At 33.9% G+C, this 22,049-nt stretch overlaps 1 pseudogene across 1 annotated transcript; it reads right to left on the reverse strand.

Moving 5' to 3' along the window:
- Positions 1 to 197: 197 nt before the first annotated feature.
- LOC143636848 (E3 SUMO-protein ligase SIZ1-like) lies at positions 198 to 14,614 on the reverse strand (annotated as a pseudogene). Its single transcript, XR_013154323.1, has 16 exons — positions 14,446 to 14,614; positions 7,098 to 7,178; positions 5,663 to 5,705; positions 5,451 to 5,544; positions 5,241 to 5,391; positions 5,020 to 5,147; positions 4,088 to 4,156; positions 3,913 to 4,000; positions 3,751 to 3,826; positions 3,007 to 3,080; positions 2,339 to 2,446; positions 2,111 to 2,269; positions 1,924 to 2,028; positions 1,013 to 1,093; positions 412 to 926; positions 198 to 344 (listed from the first exon to the last, which is right to left on the reverse strand). The product of XR_013154323.1 is annotated as an E3 SUMO-protein ligase SIZ1-like (transcript).
- Positions 14,615 to 22,049: the final 7,435 nt, after the last annotated feature.

The raw sequence follows: 22,049 nt of genomic DNA on the forward strand, positions 1-22,049 counted from the left end.
TTCATAAACACCCCTACCATCAAATTCAAATCCATATTTATAAGGAATAACAACCTTAAAAAAGTTTAGATATAACCATTAAAAAAAACGCCATGAAATCACATTATGCCAAATGTATGTTGTCCGTTTTTAGATTTGATTTACTGATATAACTCATATAATATATATGTATTGTATTGTGGTTAAAAATATTACCTTTTAGTCTCTTGGTAAATCTTTTGTTGCATTCTGCTTTCTTACAGTCCTGGGCTGGCGGGGAAATGTAAACGGGCCACCGGGCCCACCTGGACGTTTATTGATACCCGTACGAGTAGATTCAGCTTCACCATTAGGACCAGTTGAAGCTGCAGCACAAAACTAGTCAAAACTAAACAATTAATAACAATAATTTACAATTAAAAAAGGAAATACCAGCTGGAAATACAGCATCATCAATATGCATATCATCAGGTGGTTCAGGATCAGCAATGGGGTGAATTGAAACTAGCAGTAGGTGGGCCCGGTGTTGCAGAAACCGTATCATAGTTTTCTTCTTCAGAATCACTGAGAACAATAACATCTAAATCTCCTAATGATGATGAACAAGTGTTACGATTGTAAGGTGCAGAGTCCACCGTAACATCACGGGTCGTACTTTGGATCTCACCTTCTTCCATATCATCAGACGAACCGCTGCTCATTGAGATTATCTCTTGCCCACCATCTGTCATGTGTTCTGAACCCCCGTTCTCATTTGTTGACTGGGGCTGACTTTTTTCACTGGACACGCCCGCAATACTAGAACCGGGTTTACAATCAGAAACAGATAAAGATCCGTCTGGAATGTGCCATTTTTCAAGATCCATAAACGGGCGTGCGATTTTAACGCGCCATGACCCGTCTGATTTGACTTCGATATCGGTTACGTCTTCATCACAAGGTTGCATCTGTTCACATGGGTGACAATTTTGAAAAGTGAAACCAGATGCGTTTAAATTTAAGTCAAGAAATTTGGGAATAATTAATAACATACCATCTTGACAACACGGTTTAAATACGGATCAATGATAATGTCCTCCAATGAATGGTTCTTCAGACAAATGGGGCATTGCCACTGCAAATAAAATAGATAAATAAAAATTTTGCTTAATGCAAACTACTAAAGGAAAAGTAGGAGTGTAAACGTGTCATGCTGCTCGTGAGCTATAAGCTAAATTTGAGCCAAGCTTAAACATGCTAGAGCCTAAAAAACATTGTTTAATAAACAAGTGGCTCATGAGCCTAAACAAGACTGTTATTTATATAATTTTTATTTACTATATTATATATTTACTATATTAATATACATTTATATAAGAGTCACTATTATATAAAGTAATATATTAAAATATATTTGACACCTCCTCCTACCTTTTCCAGCATAATAATTAATATTATGATTTCATAAGTATTTACATTTTATAATACTATTATATATCATAATTAATAGTACTAATTAATACTATTAGCTCACAATTATTAATTAAAATTAGTATAACCTGAATTAGTAGAACTGCTTATCCATTCACTTAATTTCTTGGTTATTTGGATTATTCGAATTCGTTTTTCTGAATTGTAAAATTATAAATTGACCGAGTTCAAAGATTCAAATTATGTTCCATTCGGATCTGACTGAATAGGAAAAAAATGACATTAAAAAAATCCCACTACAATGTGCAGGGGAAACTCCTGGTTATATATAAGATTTTGATAAAAGCAACCAGTAAATATATTATCTTATATATAAAAATAATAATTAAAATATATATAAAAACAAAACTTATATATACTAATTAATATATAATAAACGAGCCAATCTCGAGCCTAATCAAGACGGGCTCAGCTCGTCTCGTTTAAACACCTAACTAGACTAGTAACTTAACAGTTAAATATGGTGGAACTTGCCTTTCTAGACCGTTGGTTAATTTGAACAAGAGTATGAAGATCAAAACACCCCAGGTGAATACATCCTTTAAATCTAGCAGCGGTTTTCATTCTGCATCCACTCATCTGTCATTGACATAAAAGAAAAATTTATAAAACACCTGCCTTTGTAGGGTATTAGAGGGGCCCACGAGTTAAGAAGACTTACAGGGCAACGGAGATTAATTGTGATATTATCTGCAATGACTTCTAAATCACTATCACTATCATCATTAGCTGCACTCATTCCGCCACCAATGCACCGACAAACACGGGCAACTGCTTCAGTGAAAGATTCACCTTCTTCTCTAGGAATCATGCTAATAACCTACCAAAAATATAAATGTGTGAATAATTATATATATGGTTTTTTATAATAAAAAATAAGTTAAGGTACCTGTTGGACCGATCTATGTTTAACTAATCTGACACCTAAGCAAAAACTTCGAGAATCAGAACCAAATAACGAGATCTTGTTCAAGCCCTCCACTAGAAACACTGAAATCTGAAAACACACACACACACACACACAAGACAGAAGTCATTAGAAAAATGCAGTTAAGGTAAACACTTAGGCCTGTAAACAAACCAAACGTTCAGTGAATCATTCGACAGGAAGTTTGTTTATGTTCATTTATGTAATGCATGAACGAACTTGAACATGTCTTGTTTGTTCATTTATGTTCGTGAACGTTCATTTAAATTTGTTTATGTTCGTTAGTTTACATTTGTTTAAGTTCGGTCATTAATAATTCATTTAAACTTTTTAAGCCCATTACAATTCAATCTAGTTTTAATAACATTTTAGGTTGAACATGTTGTTCACATTTACTTCTAATTATTCGTCTTCAGTTATATTCTTTCATTTACGTTCGTGAACCGACCCGTTCGTTTATACTGTTCACGAATGAGCATTAAACAAACACAACCATTTTCTTAACGAACCAACACGAACATAAAGACCTTGTCCGTGCTCGATCGTTTGTGTGGTTACAGTTAAACGAACACATGCATGCTCCGTCCGTGTCCGTCCGGTTTGTGAGGTGTAAAAATAAAATTGCTTACTGATGGACCATCGTCACGACCATTGGCTCCAAGCAACTTTGATCCAGGTCGATTGATTGTCTTAACAGGGATTCCTGAAAAGTAGATATCTTTTCTTAAATCGATAAATAATATTATAATAATTAAAATTTATTATCATGATTCCAAAATTCCCATCATGGTATTTCTCAGTCACTGATCATATGTCCCGCTCCAACTCAAAACAGTTGGAATTTACAATTATAAGAGCTAGAAGGCTGTCTTTTAGGATAGGATGGTCGGACAAGGAAGCCAACCCCTTTCTATAGATAAGATAAGTCTGTAACTTCAGGTCGAATCACTAGACGATTCTGAGGATGTCGTCCCTCAATCGCTTATTGATATGCTTTATCTCATCTAGCCAGCACACTAAAACCCTCTTTCCACCCTACTGGCTTTAGGTAAGGGTCTCAAATCGTATGCTTTCTAGCCTGCCTCTTTCTAGTTCCGAATCAAACAAGTATCAACAACAGCCCCTTACAAAGGCGGCTGGAGATGAGCATGGTTAATACATCATAAAGCACCTTCGCAATTACTAATAATGCCCCTATCGACCTCAGTCTTGTTTTTGCTAGCTTTAGTCTAGAACTATACTATCTCATTAAACGTTGAATACCCCTATGATGCTAGCCAGTGAAAAAGGAATGAGTCTGCTTCTTTGCTGGCTAAATACGTGCACAACATAAAAATTAAATGGTCCATAGATAATAAAAAAAGTCAACATACCATTGACTTTTAGATCAGAAAATAGAGGCCACTGCATCCTGAATTGAACACTGTCATTCAGAAGAATGCACCATGCCTGCTAAAAAGAAAAAAGAAAAACCTGTTAAATAACTAACTTTTCAGTTTAAAAAAAACTTGAAATTTTAATTATAGGAATTCCACCTGTACATCATATCCTGCTTTCTCCAGCAAATGAACATTTGCTCTAGTAATCTGGAAGCTTGTTTCCACACTTTGTCCTGGATGTGATCTAAACAGGGCAAATATGGAATTAAAAACATAACAGTTAAAAAGTTCAGGATTTAAGTAAATAGGCGATAGTTAACAGTTAACTTACTCGCCATCTGGTATATCTGAGCTAAGAAGCTTTACAGGATATAGAGGATGTGCCAAAGTTGTCCAAAACCTGACCAAATAAATTTGTAAAATAAAAAAAAATACTGAAATAATTGCAAAATTACCAAGTACAGAAAAATGTTATACCAAAATACCAAATCAAAAATTGAGATTGTTTGATAAACATATCAAGACTTCAACTGTAATGCGTAGGCTTTGTAAACAAACTGAACTTTCAATGAACCGACCAACGGGAAGTTCATTTAAGTCCGTTTATTTAATAAACGAGCGAACATGAACAATTATATTTGTTCATTTAGTTAAACAAACATGTTCACATGTCTCGTTCGTTCATTTATGCTCCATGAACTGTCACTTATGTTTGTTCATCTATGCTCGTTTATGTTCGTTAGTTTAAGTTCTTTCAAGTATGCTCGTTTATATATCCGTTTAAACAAATCAGAAGCGTTACAATTTAGTATGGTTTTAAGAAATTAAATTATGACCTCTTACAATTAGTCTAGGTTTATTAAATTTTTAGGCCAGTTTTTTACTCTTAATTGGTTTTCGTTCTTTTATGTCCTTCATCTATGTTAAACTATGTTCGTTCGTTTACGTTCGTGAACCGTTCGTTTATGCTATTAATGAACGTTTATACTATTAATAAACGAACATAAACCTACACGAACACAATCATCTTCTTTATGAACATGAACATGAACACGGACAAGAAAACCTCGTTCGTTTAATTTCCCGCGTTCGATCACTTATTCGGGTAAAGTTGAAGGAACAAACACAAGCATGCCCCGTGTGCGTTAGTTTGGGACGCTTACAAGCCTAGTAATATAGTAACACTCCACTGTTTATTCACTAATATATATTTGTTCAGATAAATAAGAGGGGCGGATGAGAATACTGTACTATAATACTCACGGGTCACATCGATTGAGTCTACAAATTTCACAATAATGCTGAGGAGCAGGAGTAGCTTCCTCAGGTGACTCAAACGGGATAATAACACACGCAATATGTTGCCAAACGTTACACTGTGAATCCACGCACTGAACAAAAGCAATTTAAAAAGAAGTCATGATAACATATAAGTTATAAGCACCACTAAATGCATAAGACTTTCTAAATAGTATAAAAAAAACCTGAATCATGAACTCAGTTTTCACCGTACTGCCACATGGACATCGAATTTTTTGATCCACAGTTTTTTCTTTTAGTGACACGTTACTGTTGGGCACCGTTTGTCCACTAGTTACTGTAGCTGTTGCCCCTGTAGGCTGCATATTACTGAAGCTACAGCAAATATTAGATTGAACTCAACAAAATCATTACATATTACAGAAATAATAAACACTTGCCTGTGAATATCTTCAATTATCTTCCCCACGTCCTCCTTTGGAATATGATTCTTAGCTCACGGAGCACCATTAGGATGTGTACTTGATGCTAGAAAAACATGAGGAAACTAAAATAAGAAACCAAAAGAGTTACAAATATAAAAGTAAAAAAGATGCCTAAATGAATTTTTTTTAAATGACGGTAAGTATCAAGAATTAGGTCTTACCTTCCGCGTCAGATAACAAAGCCAGAATCCTATCCATGAGATCCTATAAAGACAACAATATCATGAAATTAAACTTATTATATACTTAAAGAACAAGTGAGATAATTAAATTAATAGAGAAAGCATAAACAAATTAAATTCAGACTTTGCAGCATGAAGAGTAAACTGTAAACGATATAACACATGCATGAAAACCTAATACATATCAATGGTTTCAAGAGATTGTGAATAACCATACGCACATCAATAGATACTTGTACATACATCTTTTATTTGGATCCCACACTTGACATAAATCATTTTGAAAAATAACTTAGGCCTCAAATAATGTATTCATATTGTTTCCGGTAATTTCACAAAATATTATGTAATTTCCTTGACTGAAATAGTTTACATAAGTATACTTGATTTATGAAAAACTTTATGAAGCATCATTTGCAGGCCGGTTTTGTTCTTCATGAAGTGTTTCTTTTATTTTCAATATGCAATTTGTTCGGGGACCATTAAGATTATTAAACATGCTCATATCTAGACCTTTCAATAACAAACACATAACAAAAATGTAAACATGAGACCATCTTTTGTGTCTGTCGTGTGAAATATGAAAACCCTACAAAGGTGAAATAAATTTGCATACCCTTTACAAGTACAGAAATCATCATCATCATCATCGTACTCAGTATATCCCACCAATAGCAATGCTATGGTAGGGTCTGAGGAGGGTAAGATGTAGACAGCCTTACCTCTATCCCATAGGGATAGAGAGGCTGCTTCCGGTGAGACCCCCGGCTCGATAGTAGTTTTGCATCAAGCCTTGGACATAAGGCACATAGCACTCAATCATCGGGACACCGGCTGATTGGTGCATGTGCCCTTGTCTTTCGGCTATCAACGCCACCACATGATGCCTGATTAACCTTCCGCCACTTTTAACGTTATTTTCACGAGATTAGTAAAATAACGTCAAAATTAGTGCAATTTTACTTTTGCCCACCCGAGGGTTCACACATATATACATTATATGCGCGCACCGCAAGCAGGGCTCTTACAAGTACAGAAAATGACACAAAAACTAGTGAGCCCACGATCCTTAAAAGTCGAACAAACAAGTGAAGCCATGATCCTTAATAGTCAAACAAAAACATAGCATTTCCTGACTGATCTTCCCCAATTTAAATAAGCTCAGGCCAAACAGAAGCACTCAATAGTGCCATTTTAGTCAACATGTTATTGACAATTGAGCAAATATGGTAATGTACAGTCGTACGGAATATATCAAGCACATATTGGATAAACGTAAAAAAACATCAAATATATACACTTCCCTAAAGCACATGCAAACTAATAGAGGGTAACTAGACATATATAGCATATATATGAAATACTAAAATCTCAAATTCTCAACAGGGGCATATTAATGTAATAGAGAAAATACCTGCTTTTTCCCTGTTCTTGGAAGACCAAGTTGGCCGAGGACATCTTTAAGCTCGTAAAGCCTAAAAGTTGCCATTTTTCTCTGAAAGAAGAAAATGAGTTACTGGGGTAATAATAACATATACAAAAAACGATATAATGTTATACAAGGAAAAAACCCATACAGTCCATAAAGTAATATTAACACAAACATATAAATAAAAAAAATAGATCCATAGAGTAACATGTGTTGTCCTCATTCGAATGATAAACAAGTGTTAAACCATGTATTTTGTATTTATTATGTTGTAAAATGGTTCTAAGTGTAATATGTTGCTCTATATAATGAGCCTTGTAACCTATCTAATCGTTCAATAAACTAAACCTTTCACTGGGCAAATACGGTATCAAAGCCAAGGTAACTCAGCAGCCCCACCCTCCCTCACCTCTGGTTATTTTTTCTGATTAAGAAACTGCAATTGCTGCATTTACAACAGCAGAGAAAACTACTCATAACACTCACAGATTCGCCTTCACCCTCTCCCCAATGAACTATGGGTATTAGAAGGCGATGATCAAGCCTTTACTCATAACTAATAATCTGTTTGATTATGTTGACGGTATCATACCCCGCCCTGAAGCAAAGATTTCAATGCAACAAGTTATTTTCGGTGGATAGCCAATGATGCTCATGTCCGGATGATCATCCCATCCACCATCTCTAAAGCATCCTTTCAACATGTTCAAGGTACAACTTCTAGAGATCTTTGGCTTTCTTTAGAACATGCATATGCACCACACACAGCCTCTCATGAATACGCGTTGAAAACACAATTACTCCGGATAATGATGAAGGGTGATGAAACCCTGTGTCACTTATTTAACCCGTGTAATGGAATATGCTTCTGCTTGAGCCAATATTGGCAAACCCATGAGGGATCAAGACCTTGTTTTGCTCACCATCTCTGAATTGCGAGATGAATACAACGGTTTAAAGTCCACTCTTGTGGCCCGTTACCCACCAATAACCTTCAACGAGTTGCATAGTCTCTTGTCTGAGCATGATTACATGGTTAACAAACCTAATCCTAATCTTTATGTCCTAGCACCACAAGCCTTTGTTGCCACTCCTGGTAAACCTAATATCATCCAACCGCAACTAATGGATTTGCAGCAGTTGGCATCATAGTTGGGTTATCAGATAAACCCTACTGCTTCGGGTTTAACTTCACCCGATCAAAACCCAAAGGTGTTTCATGCGCAACTAAATAATTTGACGCAGTTGACATCATAGTTATCAGTTATACCCTACTACACCCAATCAAAACCCAAAGGTGTTTTATGCCACTCATCCATCATACAGCAGAGGTGATCGTCAGGGTAATTCCCGAGGCAACCGTGGTAATTACAAATTTACAATAACCTGAACCGTGACAACAATCAAGCTCCATCTACTAGGCAGTTTGCTTGGGCATCAACTCAGAATCTGGTGTATGGCCATTGTAACCGTTGTGGTATCGCCCATCTAATATATACTGCTCGGTCCGGCCCTCAAGCCAATTTTACAAGTTTTTCAAATTCTGGCTCGACATTATAGGCCACCTGGTTGCCCGACACGGGTGCTAATAGCCATGCTACACCTAACTTATCAAACCCTGACAAGCTCAACATTAGGGGCCACCTCGTTGCCCGACATGGGTGCTAATAGCCATGCTACTCCTAACTTATCAAGCCTTGACAACTCTGAGGTCTACCAAGGTAATGATTCACTCCACGTTGGTGACGGTAAGCCTTTACCTGTTCTTCACATCGGTTCATCTAAATCTTTTTCACCCAACAAAACATTTAATCTTTGTGATATTCTTCATGTTCCTGCAATTCAAAAAAACTTATTATCTGTAAAAAAAACTGTGTCGATAATAATGTTTATTTTGAGTTTCATGTTTCCTTCTTTGTTGTGAAGGACGAGTATTCACACAACAACCTTCTTATAGGTCCAAGTGAAAACGGTCTATACTCCATCCAACTTCCTCACATAATCACAATTCCTAAGCAGGTCTTCACAACTACAAAAGCTTCCTCAGCTGTCTAGCATCAGCATCTTGGACATCCGCATGAACTTGTCTTTCATTATGCTATTTCACATTGTTCTTTACCATGATCTACAAAATTATGTTCTACTTTTATGTATCCCGTGTCAGTTGGGAAAATCTTCCAAACTTTTTTGAATAACTCAAAGTTTCAAGGTAATAATATTTTGGATTTAATATACTGTCATGTTTGGGAGTCCTCGCCTACTGTATCTTTAAATGGGCATCGGTTTTTTTTGTTATGTGTTGATCATCACACTCATTATATGCGGTATTATCCCCTTGTACAAAAATCTGATGCATACACCACATTTACACATTTGGTAACAATGGTGGAACGACATATTAACACCAAACTGAAAAGTGCTCAAACCGATAAGGGAATTTCGTAACATTTCTCCTTCTCCACGAAACTTGGAATTATTCATCGACAATCATGTCCCTATACTAGTGACCAAAAGTCCAAAACAGAATTGTCGAGTGTCGTAATCGTCACGTTGGGGAAACCGGGCTTGTCCTTCTTGCCCATTCTCATCTTCCACAACGATTCTAGCATTTTGCCTTTGAAACCGTTGTTCATCTCTTTAATCATCTACCATCCATAATTTCCTCAAAACAAATCCCCCTTCAATATCTCTTCAACCGCAGATTACTCGTTTCTTCATGTCTTCGGGTGCCAATGCTTTCCCTACCGTCGACCGTACAACCATCATAAAATGGACTTTCGAACTACACTATGTGTTTTTTTGGGTATAGTCTCACTCATCACGGTTATCTTTGCTTAGATCCATAGTTGTTAAAAGCCCTCGCTTCTTGCGCCTAGGCCATTTTTCAGGTGAGGCTCAATAAATGCGCTTCTAGTACCTAGGTGAGCGCTTTTGTCTACGACAGGAACATGAGAAGATAAAAGCCGAGCAAAAGAAACGCAAAAGGTGCCACTGAAACTTAGATCTAAGAGAGGTCAAAGGAATTCATTGAGCATTTTGTTATTCAAGTTTAAAAATTACATTTAAATCTCGACTATTTTAGAACTTTTAGTACTAGTTAGATGATATTTAATGCTATATAATAGCTTTTGTTTATTTTGTTTGAAGAATAGAATAAATTTTCATATACATAATATATTTTTAATTTTTTATTGAGTAAAGTGCCAAAATCGTCCCCGAGGTTTGGTTAATAATGCGATTTTCATCCAAAAAGTTTTTTTGTGCATCTAGACCATCAAGGTTTCCCATTACTTGCCAATTACGTCCCATTCGTTAACTCCGTTAATATTCATTGTTAACTCAAGGATGTAACTAACTATTCACTAAAGTATGAAAGGGTATTTTAGTCTTTCATCTAAAAGTATAAATTAATGTTAAAAAATTCTTTATATATGACAATTCTTTCCTCCTTCCCCGACCAACCCCACCGCTGAACAACCGTTGTCTCCACCGTCGGCACCCCTTTCACTGGTGAAAGACCAACCCCACCACAACCTGCACCATCCCAAATCACCAACACATAGCCTGATTCTTTTTTTATTATAACCCGAAAATCCACACACCTATCTTCATAAACTAGCTCATCTCAAACCCCTTTCTCGTCCACCACCTTCCATTCCAACAAAACGAGCTTCCCCTGAAATTTATATTTACCAAGTTCATATCATCACCTTCTGCCATTAAGCCTCAAATTTCCACGGATTTAACAAAAAATCAGGTTTGTTCATCACTTTTAACACTTGAAACCTTAGGCCTTTATTTGATGGATCAAAACAAGTAGATTGACATAAAACTCATCTCGAATGGTTTTCGAACGATGGCCGGCGAGCGTGGTCGGAAATTAGATGGCGGCAGCAACGAAATTGATAACATTAAATGTCTTTTATGGTCTGCATATCGTGCGTTTTGACCCGCTTTTACTTCCCCTTCCAATTTGCTTCGATTTTGTTCTAAAATGTTATTTCGAATTCAAATTGATTTTTGTGGTGATATGGTTTGCTAATGGCGGAGGAATTGTTGTTCGTAGTCAAGAAGCAAAATGAAATGTGTGTGGACTGTGGAGCAAATTAGGATTTTGTTTGACTTGCTTTGTAGAGATATCTCTAAATTTTGTTCATGTTTATTCTTAATAATCAAGGTTCGGAGGTTGATATATGAGTTGCTCAATGTTGAGAATGATCCAACCGGTTATAAGAAATTAAAGAAGAATGAATATAAATAAACTAAAAAGACATGAGTTAACAGAGAAAATTAACGGAGTTAACCACTTGGACGTAAATGGAAAGAAGCGGGAAACCTCGATGGTCCATTTGCAAAAAAAAATATACGAAACACACATTTTTAACCAAACCTTAGGGATGATTTTGGCACTTTATTCTTTTTAAGTGCGTGTTTTCTTTTTCTCAAGCCCTCACTTTTTTTCGCATTGCGCCTACGCCCCAGGCAAGGCCTATGTGACTCGAGAGCACGTTTAATAACTATGCTTAGATCCAATTACCGAACACATACATATCGTAAGACATGTCTGTTTCAATGAACATGTATTCCCATGTCAAACCCCTATTACACAAACGCAACCTCCTCCAAACTTCCCCGTATATTTCTGTTTACCCCACACCAGTTCCAAACCCTTTGTCATGAACCTACCCAAATCGACCCACCCAGTCCTACCTCTCCTATTAGTCCTCGTCCTACCTCTCCTATTAGTCCTCTTCCTTCCACACCAAGACCTATTACCTCCACATCTCTTACACCACCACAATCAACATCATCATCTCCATCAAATACTTGCGTTCCTCTAAACACAGATGCCTCTCACTCACAACATTCTGACTCTACACCGCCCCCTCCTCCCCCTCGGCCATCCCACATTCGACAAAACCATAAAAATACCATTCCCTATAATCCATCCGCTTTCTCCACTACTAGTTATTCTCCTACTCCAACTATTGAACCTACTTCCTTTGCCGTAGCCAACAAGTCACCGAAGTGGCGTCACGCCATGACTGAAGAGTTTGATGCGATTCATAAGAATGGAGCAGGGCCGTTAGTCCTTTATGTCAAAATACTAATATTATATAATGTAAGTGGGTTTACAAGTTAAAGAAGAATTCACAGTTCACAGGGCAAAGTCACCCGTTATAAAGCACGGCTCGTTGCCAAAGGCTTTACTCAACAACCTGGCATTGACTACCATGAGACGTTCATCCCTATGATCAAAGCCACCACTACATTTGGCCAGCCGTTTCTTCCTCAAATAGTAAACTACATTTGACCTTAAAATAGAGGTTCTAACGAGCGTAATAGTGTGAAATCACCACAAAGTTGTCTCGTTAACAAACAAATGGATAGCTAAAATGAAGTTATTCATGATAAATATGTGATTGACAATCAGATAAACAATAATCATTTAAGCAAAACACACACATGACAGTCCAGTAACCATTCCACCGCATGCCAAATCTATAATGCAAATCCACTGTGCTAGATTTATACAGAAATTTCAATGTAGAACATACACAGCAAAGCAAATGCAGCTAAAATGTGCCCTAACTGTTGCTTTCCTTAAAATTTTCTTTCAAAAACTTTTCACACAAATCGAAATTCACATACGGATATACCTACACAATACATTCATAGCATACAAAATTACAAATATGCAATTATGCATGTATGATTCCAAATCAATAACTAATATGACTGTGATTTCAAACATTATCAGCAAAAAAAACCTAATTAACATCTCTAATCACTGTAACCTAATCCAAAACAATCAACAGAGCAAATTCAATGACGTAAAATACATACACGGCAACTGAATCACAATCAAGCTCCGACGACATTAATTACAACGATAATAATCATAAAAATCGGTACAAATATTCTATTAACAATCCAATAAATGATAACCATTTAAGCAAAAAACACACATGACAGCCCAGTAACCATTCCATCGCATGCCAAATCTATAATTCAAATCCACTGTGCTAGATTTATACAGAAATTCCAATGAAGAGCATACACAGCAAAGCAAATGCAGCTAAAACGTGCCCTACCTGTTGTTTTCCTTCAAAATTTTCAAAAAACTTTTCACACAGATCAAAATACATATACCTACAGAATACATTCACAGCATACAGAATTACATATACGCAATTATGCATGTATGATTCCAAATCAAACATTATCAGCAAATAAAAAAGTAAAACAAAATTAGTAAAAACTAATTAACATCTTTGGACTCTGATCACTGTAACCTAATTCAAAACCTAATTAACAGAGCAAATTCAATACATAAAATTCAAATCCAACAACTGAATTAAATTCAATCACCGATGACATTAATTACAACGATAATTATCAATCACAGTGAAGAACATACACAGCAAAGCAAATGCAACTAAAATGTGCAATAACTGTCTGAATTTTCAAAAACTTTTCACACAAATCGAACTTCATACACCTACAGAATAATTTCACAGCATACAGAATTACAGATACGCAATTACGCATGTATGATTCCAAATCAGACATTATCAGCAGCAAAAAAAAACTAATTAACATCTCTGGACTCTGTTCACTATAACCTAATCCAAAAGCTAAAAATCACATCCAACAACTGAATCAAATTCAATCTCCGACGACTAATTACATCCATAATAATCAATCACAATGAAGAACATACACAGCAAAGCAAATGCAACTAAAATGTGCCCTGGCTGTCTGTAATATTCAAGCAAATTTCACACAGATACACTATACAGAATTACAGATATGCAATTATGCATGTGTGATTCTAAATCAACAACTTATTTAACTGCAATTTCACACAATATCAGCAAAAAAAAACCTAATTAACATCTCTAATCACTGTAACCTAATCACTACAGCAGATTCAACGACGTAAACCTCATATCCTAACAAGTAAACCAAAATAAAACTCCAACGACATTAATTACGATAATAATCTTAAAATTTTAAGCAAATTGACGAACTACCGCAAAGCAAATGCAACTAAAATGTGCCCTAACTGTTGTTTTCCTTCAAAATTTTCAAAAACTATACAGATATACCTACACAATACATTCATAGCATACAGAATTACATATACGCAATTACGCATGTATAATTCCAAATCAGCAACTTATTTAACTGTAATCTCACACATTATCAGTAAAAAAAACTAATTAACACTGTAACCTAATCATTAAAGCAAATTCAACGACGTAAAACTCATATCCTGACAATTAAATCAAACTGACGATTAAATTATAAACAAAAACTGACGAATTACCTTGCATACGGACACCAAATCGTCCATAGCTAGCCAATTATCCGTCCGAACAGCAATGCAAGTAGCTACACAGAATAATCAAACGAACAGTTACTTTCAATTGAGTAATTAGGGATTACGGATCGTCAATTGTGTGTGCGTTGTGTTAGTTAGGGTTTAGTGTGTGTTGTTAGATGTGTGATTGTAATTAATTAATAATAATAATGTGTTGTAATAATAAGTGCTTACGAGTAGTATAAGAAGAAAACGACTGGTGGTGGCTAGTGGCGGCGTTACGGCAGCAGGTGGTGGCCGGAGTCAAAAGAGGGTTTTACGGGAAAGAGATTATTATTATTATTATTATTATTAGTTTGCTTTGCGCTCATTTGATTTTATACTCGCAAATCAAGTTTTTTTTACCATGTTTACTTTTTGTTTTGAGTGTTTTTTTTCCTTAATTAAAATTTGTTATATTTTAAATTAAATATAATAATAATAATAATAATAACAATAACTTATACAATGTTGGTTAAGATGTGAATGGTATCATGTTATGGTATGTAAGATATTAAAGCATGCGGTTTATGCGAATGGGATGGTTTGTTTCTTTTCAATATAGTATCGTATCATAATACATTTTATGATATGATATTACGTACGCGAATTCATTTTTTCATAAATCGATTCTTGAAATCACATTCAAACATCTCGGAATCGTCAATACATATCCAATCAATCATTTGTTCAACGAAAAAGACAGTTTTGGATGGTTAATCGACCAATTTTTCACTTTTTTCGCGAAGACCGTTTGTTGAGTGTTTAAGTTTTGTGAGCGTTTTCTGAGCGTTTTAGGTTTTTGCCTTTTTTTTGTCTTTGAGCGTCTCGTGTACCTACCGTATGTTAAGGCATTAGCGTACAGTAATTACACCCTATATAAAGGTGTAACATGTGTGTGGATGTAACGATGTGTTTCATACAAATATCATATTACAGTACAGGATATAAAGTATGCAACGTTTTTGTTTATATGTATCAAAGTATTATATTGTATGATCAAGCGTAGTCATTTCTTTACTTTTGTTGAATTAACAGAACTTGAGAAATCTTTGATTAATAATGTCTAAGTGTGTCTAGAAGTTAATTATGATATATATTGAACATGGAGTTTGGTTTTCCGTGTCCACTTACATTTCCACTTTGTTTTTCTTATATGCATACACCCACACCATCATATACAGATATGTGTGTGGTATGGTGTTATGTGAAAAGGCCAATTGCGTCTAAAATATATGGGAGGCAAAAAAGAAGACCCGCATGTCTTAAAGGGTAAAGGTAAAAAACCAAAATTTTGAGAAAAACATAACACTATGGCGTAATAACTAAATCAATATAAAAAATATGACCAAAACAAAACAAACAAAACATATAATAAATATAACACCAAGTTGATATTAATTAGAACGCGTTTTTCTCACAGTTAATAGTCTACCTCTAAATCCGCACGACCCGTCTACTGCGGGATTTCAACCATCATCTCTAAAGGAATGTATCACATATTACACCATCGGATATCATTCGGTAATATAAAACACGTTGAAATCAATTAAAACAACATGTTGAAAATTAAAACAATGGGTATAAAATTAAAATATAATTTAAAAAATAATACCAAGTTCAATACACTTAATAAGCTTTCTTTTTTATTTTACATTTTACTTTACATATATAGGAATACTACAACCAATTGAAGATAAAAAAATCCTCAATTTTATAATACAGATTTTTTAAAATGTAATGTTGTATAAAAAAATTATAGGTGTTTAGAAAAAGTTAAGAACGTTTGAAAATCAGGAAGTTTTAAAAAGGTCAACAAAAGTGATTATTCCAGCGCCGGTCATTTACGTTGTTTTCCCTAATTTCATCAAAGGGGAAGAAAGGAAAGTGAAGAAAACATGATGTATTCCTAAGTTTTTTTTGGAAGGAAAAAAAGGAATTAATATAAAGTGTGTTCCCTACTTTCATGGAAAGAAAATAAAAGAAAGGAAGAAAAAATAGAAGGATAATCTACTATTATAATAAACAAAAATGTTGGTTGAACCACAAACCTCTTAGTTGGCCTAATATTTTGACAAGTGGCACACTAATGTAATTTCTAATTAAATTTATTATTTAAAATACAATTTTAATTAATATTTAAAACATTCCTTAGTAGCATTATCAATCATCACATCAATATTAAATTTACATATTATACTTACCTGCATAAATTAGATACATTGATTACTATCTATTTATTTGATTTGATTTTTGTTATTGTAATTGAATTATCAAGAACTCCCTTATTGAATATATCGAACGGTATGTCGCATTTACCATTCTATTTTGTAATTCAGTATAATTCTATTAATATTCATATTTTTTCCCTTTGCTTCATATTTGTTTAAAGTTGTAAATAAAATTGCTGCTGATAAACGAAAAGCACGGAAACTAATTTTGGATAATAGAATATCTAAACTGCACACGTCTACATTAAGGCTTCAAAATACTACACTTTTGCATACAAACAATAACCACATATCCTATGGCAAAAAATAGCTTCCTCTTCAAATACGTCTGTTAGACATCAACGTACATCCATCTCTAGCGTCAACAAAAGTATAACTTCATCCCATGTAAATGTTGGTATGCATTTAGATATTAAATGTTTTTTTTGCATTTTATTATGAATACAAAATTGAAAGTTATAGAAGAACACATCCACATACAACATTCCAATTTTAGCAATAGTTTTCGTTATTATAATTTTAACTTTTTAATTTTAACAGGTTCATCTAATACGAGTAACATTATGCATAACAAACATATACATGTTGAAGATATTGTTAGGGACCCGTTTGCAAGAATATCTAGAGGTAAATATATTTGAGAATAACAAAAATTTAGTACATTTTTTTAGCAAAGTTATAATTATTTATTTCAAATCGTGTAACAGATTACTTGGACCATGGTGATCAAAGTTTGACGTGTGGAAGTTGTTACACAAAATTATGGAAAAATAAAGGAGTACATGGTAGAACAGATAATGGGATAACGAATTATTTGTTACGTTGTGGTTACAACAAGGTTCAACTTCCATGATTAAAATTAACTATAAAAATTTGTTTACTGATGTTGGCTCTAAAAGCAAATACTTTTTAAAGAATATTCGTCGTTACAATTCGATATTTAGTTTTACTTCAATGGGTGAAAAAGTTGATAACTCCATTAATAAGGGTAAAGCGCCGTACATTTTAGACTTGGTGGATAAATTGTCATCGTATTGGAAGTTTTCTACCTCTCCAAGGTGGAAACCTAAATTCTCCCAACTATACATATATGACACGGATAATGAAGTATCAAATAGAAAGATAGTATGTGGGTATGTATTTTAAATTTTCATATACATTGTAGATTATTATTATTATTATTTGGTTTTATCATTGTTTATATATACATTAGTCTAATAATAATAATTTTTTTGTAATGACACAACCAGAGGATCTACGTCAACTTCAAACTTTATTGATCTGGAAATTATAACAGAATTGAAGAGTATGTTAGACTCTCCAAATGTTTTGGCCAAAACATACAAAATGGTTAGAGATTGTTATAAACGAAATCCAAATTGCAACTTAAAACTCCGTTTTATTGGAAAAAGGCAACAAGATGGAAAAACATATAACTTACCAACCACATCTGAAGTTGGTGCAACTTGTTATTGTTGGAGACATTAGTGATTCATATGAAAGTCGAGATATTATTGTAGAAATGCAGTTCGGAGAGCTTAAACATATTAGTGAACTGCATCCTTCGTACATTGGTCTTCAAGATAGGGATAATGAATTTTCGTTGATTCTTATTTCCCGTAGGTTGTATAAACAATTTTTAGTTGATGGGTTCAAAATGATTTAAAGTGAAAGACTTTTTTGGGTGTGTCATCAACAAAAACATATTCGATGTGAAACTTATGAGAACCTACGCAATTTACATATTCAAGGAAATGCTGATGTTTCTAGCATCGGAACCCGTGTAATATTACCTTCATCTTTCACCGGTGGTGCTAGATATATGATGCACAATTATATAGATGCAATGACACTATGTAAGTGGTTTGGGTATCCAGACTTTTTCATAACCATTACATGTAATCCAAAATGGCCAGAAATTAAACGTTTTCTTAAAGATACCAACATCGATCCCGAAGACAGGCCTGGTATCTTATCTAGAATATTTAGAATATTTAAAATGAAGCTTGATTCAATTATTAAGGACCTAAAAGAAAAAAAAACTACTTAGTAGAGTTTCAGCAAGTATGTTTCATTTTATTTAATTATGTAATATTTATACAATAAATATTACAATTTTAGATATTGTTAATTTTAGTGTATAGTAACCATATAACCGTTTACAATATGTATAAAACTAATGTTGTATTCTTTGTTTACAGTTATGGTGGAACTGGTAAAACCTTTTTGTGGAAGACACTTTCTGCTTCAATAAGATCTAAAGGAGAAATAGTTTTGAATATTGCTTCAAGCGGCATTGCATCTTTATTATTGTTGGGAGGAAGAATAACACATTCAAGGTTTGGAATTTCTATAAATCTTACTGAGGTTTCATCTTGTGGAATTAAAAAAAATACTAATGTTGCCCATTTATAAAAGAAAACAAAGTTATTTATATGGGACGAGACACCAATGACTCATAAACACACGTTTGAAGCTTTGAACAGAACCTTGAGAGACATGTTAGGGTCAAAATGGTAACATGAATTGTCAAAGGCCATTTGGTGGAAAAGTTGTCGTTTTTTGTGGTGATTTTAGACAAACTCTTCCTATTGTTTAAGGCGGCACGAGGCAAGACATTGTTAATGCATATCTGTGTTCATCCTACCTTTGGGGTATTTGCAAACTACTTAAACTAACAAAAAACATGAGGTTAACCGTTGGAAGTGACAAATCTAAAATACAAGAAACAAAAGAGTTCGCTAATTGGCTTTTGGATCTAGGAGAGGGAAAACTTGGTGGTCAAAATGATGGTGACACGACTTTTGATATTCATGACGATCTTCTTATTAAGGATACCAGTGATGCTATTTCACAATTAATTAACTTTGTATATCCTTGTATCCTCAAAGACTATGAAAATCCATATTTCTTTTGTGAAAGAGCCTTACTCACCAACAAATGAGGTCGTTGAGGAAGTTAACGATCGTTTGTTGTCCATGTTTATAGGAAAAGAGAAAGAATACTTTAGCTCTGATAGTATATGTCTAGATGAAAATGTTCGTGACACGCTTCAAGACCCGATGTTTTAAATGGATTAAAAATTTCTGGAATGTCAAATCACAAGTTAGTACTAAAAGTTAGAGTACCAATCATGCTACTTAGAAATGTTTACCAAAAAAATGGTCTATGTATTTGAACAAGACTACAGGTAAAGAGACTTTATAATCGTGTTATTGAAGTTGTCATATCTAGAACCAATATTGGCGACCACACTTACATTTCAAGAACAAATATTATACCAACAGATAAAAAAATTCCGTTCAGATTTCAAAGGAGGCAGTTTCGCGTTGTTGTTTGTTTTGCAATGACAATCAATAAAAAGCCAAAACCAGTCACTTTCTAGGGTTGATTTTTCTCTTAGACAACCAGTTTTCGTCAATCGCTTTCTAGGGTTGGTTTTTTCTTAGACAACCAGTTATATGTTGCGCTGTCTAGAGTTAAAACAAGAGGACTCAAAGTACTCATTTTTTATGAAGATGGTCAAGTTTAAAAAGAGATTACGAACGTTGTATATAAAGAGATTTTTAGAGAGCTTTGTCATGTAATTATATTTGTCTTCATTGTAATTATTAGATGTTTTAAGTGAATCTTTTAATTCATTGACTTTTTTATAATATAATTTATCCAACCCGTGTATCACACGGGTACCTAACCTAGTAGACTATAGAGTAAAATGAGAGGAGATTGTTTCCTTCCAAAATGGAAGGAATTGATAGGAAAGGAAAGGATAAAAAAGATGGGATGAATGGAAAAGAAAATGATAGAAATGAAAGGAATGAAAATGCTTTCCTCTCATTTCCTTTGTCTCGGTTAATGAACTCGGGAACACTGCGTTAAGGTAGCCCTATTTTTTGTAGCAAATGTTACCCGAGTACAACACCCAACGAACTCATGATAGTAGACAAATATAATCACCTTTTTCACATTAAATAACAAACGAACAATATTTAAAATATAAAGGAAAATTGGATTTTAATAATCTCAACTTAATGCAGTTGGCCAATAATAATCCCAACTTTAAAAATTGTTGTCACCAGTCCCAACTTTCACACTATTTGTTTTCATTGAACCTTCGTTAAAAAAAGCTTAACGGCGTTAAGTTTTTTTCAAATTTCAAACTGATATTTTAGGGCTTTTGATCAGAATGAGGATACGAGTCGATTAATGTAAAAGTTAACTTGAAACGGCGCTTCAAACAGCTTGATTTTTGTTAATTAATAGTTTAAACACCAGAAATGATGCATCCTTTAGTTGTTTGGACCACTGTTTGGAGGTAAGTTTTACATCAATCGACTCGTATCCTCATTCCGATCAAAAGCCCTAAAATATCAGTTTGAAATTTGAAAAAAACTTAACGTCGTTTAGGTTTTTTTAACGAAGGTTCAATGAAAACAAATAGTGTGAAAGTTGGGACCAGTGACAGCTATTTTTAAAGTTGGGATTATTATTGGCCAGTTGCATTAAGTTGGGATTATTAAAATCCAATTTTCCAAATATAAACCAATATCATTTATAGATTTACGCCTTATTCTTGAGTTTTTTAACCAAGGAAAGAAAAGGAAAGAAGAGGGAAGGATAAGAAAGAGAAGGGAAGGAAAGGAATTTTTTTTTAATTAGGTGTGTTCCTGAGTTATAAGGAAATTAGAGGAAATGAAATGATAACTATGTTAAAATATAGTTATCCTTAGTAATCCTCCCATTTTTGGGAGGATAACTTATTGGGAAAATACATTAATTTAATCCCTCCTAACTCCTCATTCTCCTTTCCTTTTCATCTTAAAAAAAAACTCAAAAACACTCATTTTTTAACTATCCTTAATTTTCCTTTTCTTTCCCTCCTTTAAAAAAACTCAAGAACAGGACGTTAGAGTTTATATGCAAAGGATGAGTTTTATTACAAAACTTTTAAATTATTTAAGAACTTTAAGAACTCTTAATAACCAGCTTTAAAAAAATTGTACATTAATAATATTTGAGTGAAGTTTTAACACATTTTATATTTATATATACGATTACATATATGCAAATTAGTTTTCACATATATCAAATTTATTTATGCATATGTAAATTTGTTATTATATAACTTTACACATGTGTAAATTTATGATTTCTATATATAATAAAAAATTTACATACAAAATATGATAAACAACTCTTAAATAATGTTAATATATAAAAGTTATTAAAAAGATGGTTAGTCGTTAAGAGTTCCTAAAAATCATTCACTTTTTTAGAGTATTTAAAGGCAAACAATCCTATATGCAAAATGTTTACTATATATTTTATGTATGGAGTTCA

The sequence above is a fragment of the Bidens hawaiensis genome, unplaced genomic scaffold (assembly GCF_021521415.1).
Source record: "Bidens hawaiensis isolate Kalapana, Puna unplaced genomic scaffold, B.hawaiensis_p1.1 tig00008064_1, whole genome shotgun sequence".
Lineage (NCBI taxonomy): Eukaryota > Viridiplantae > Streptophyta > Magnoliopsida > Asterales > Asteraceae > Bidens > Bidens hawaiensis.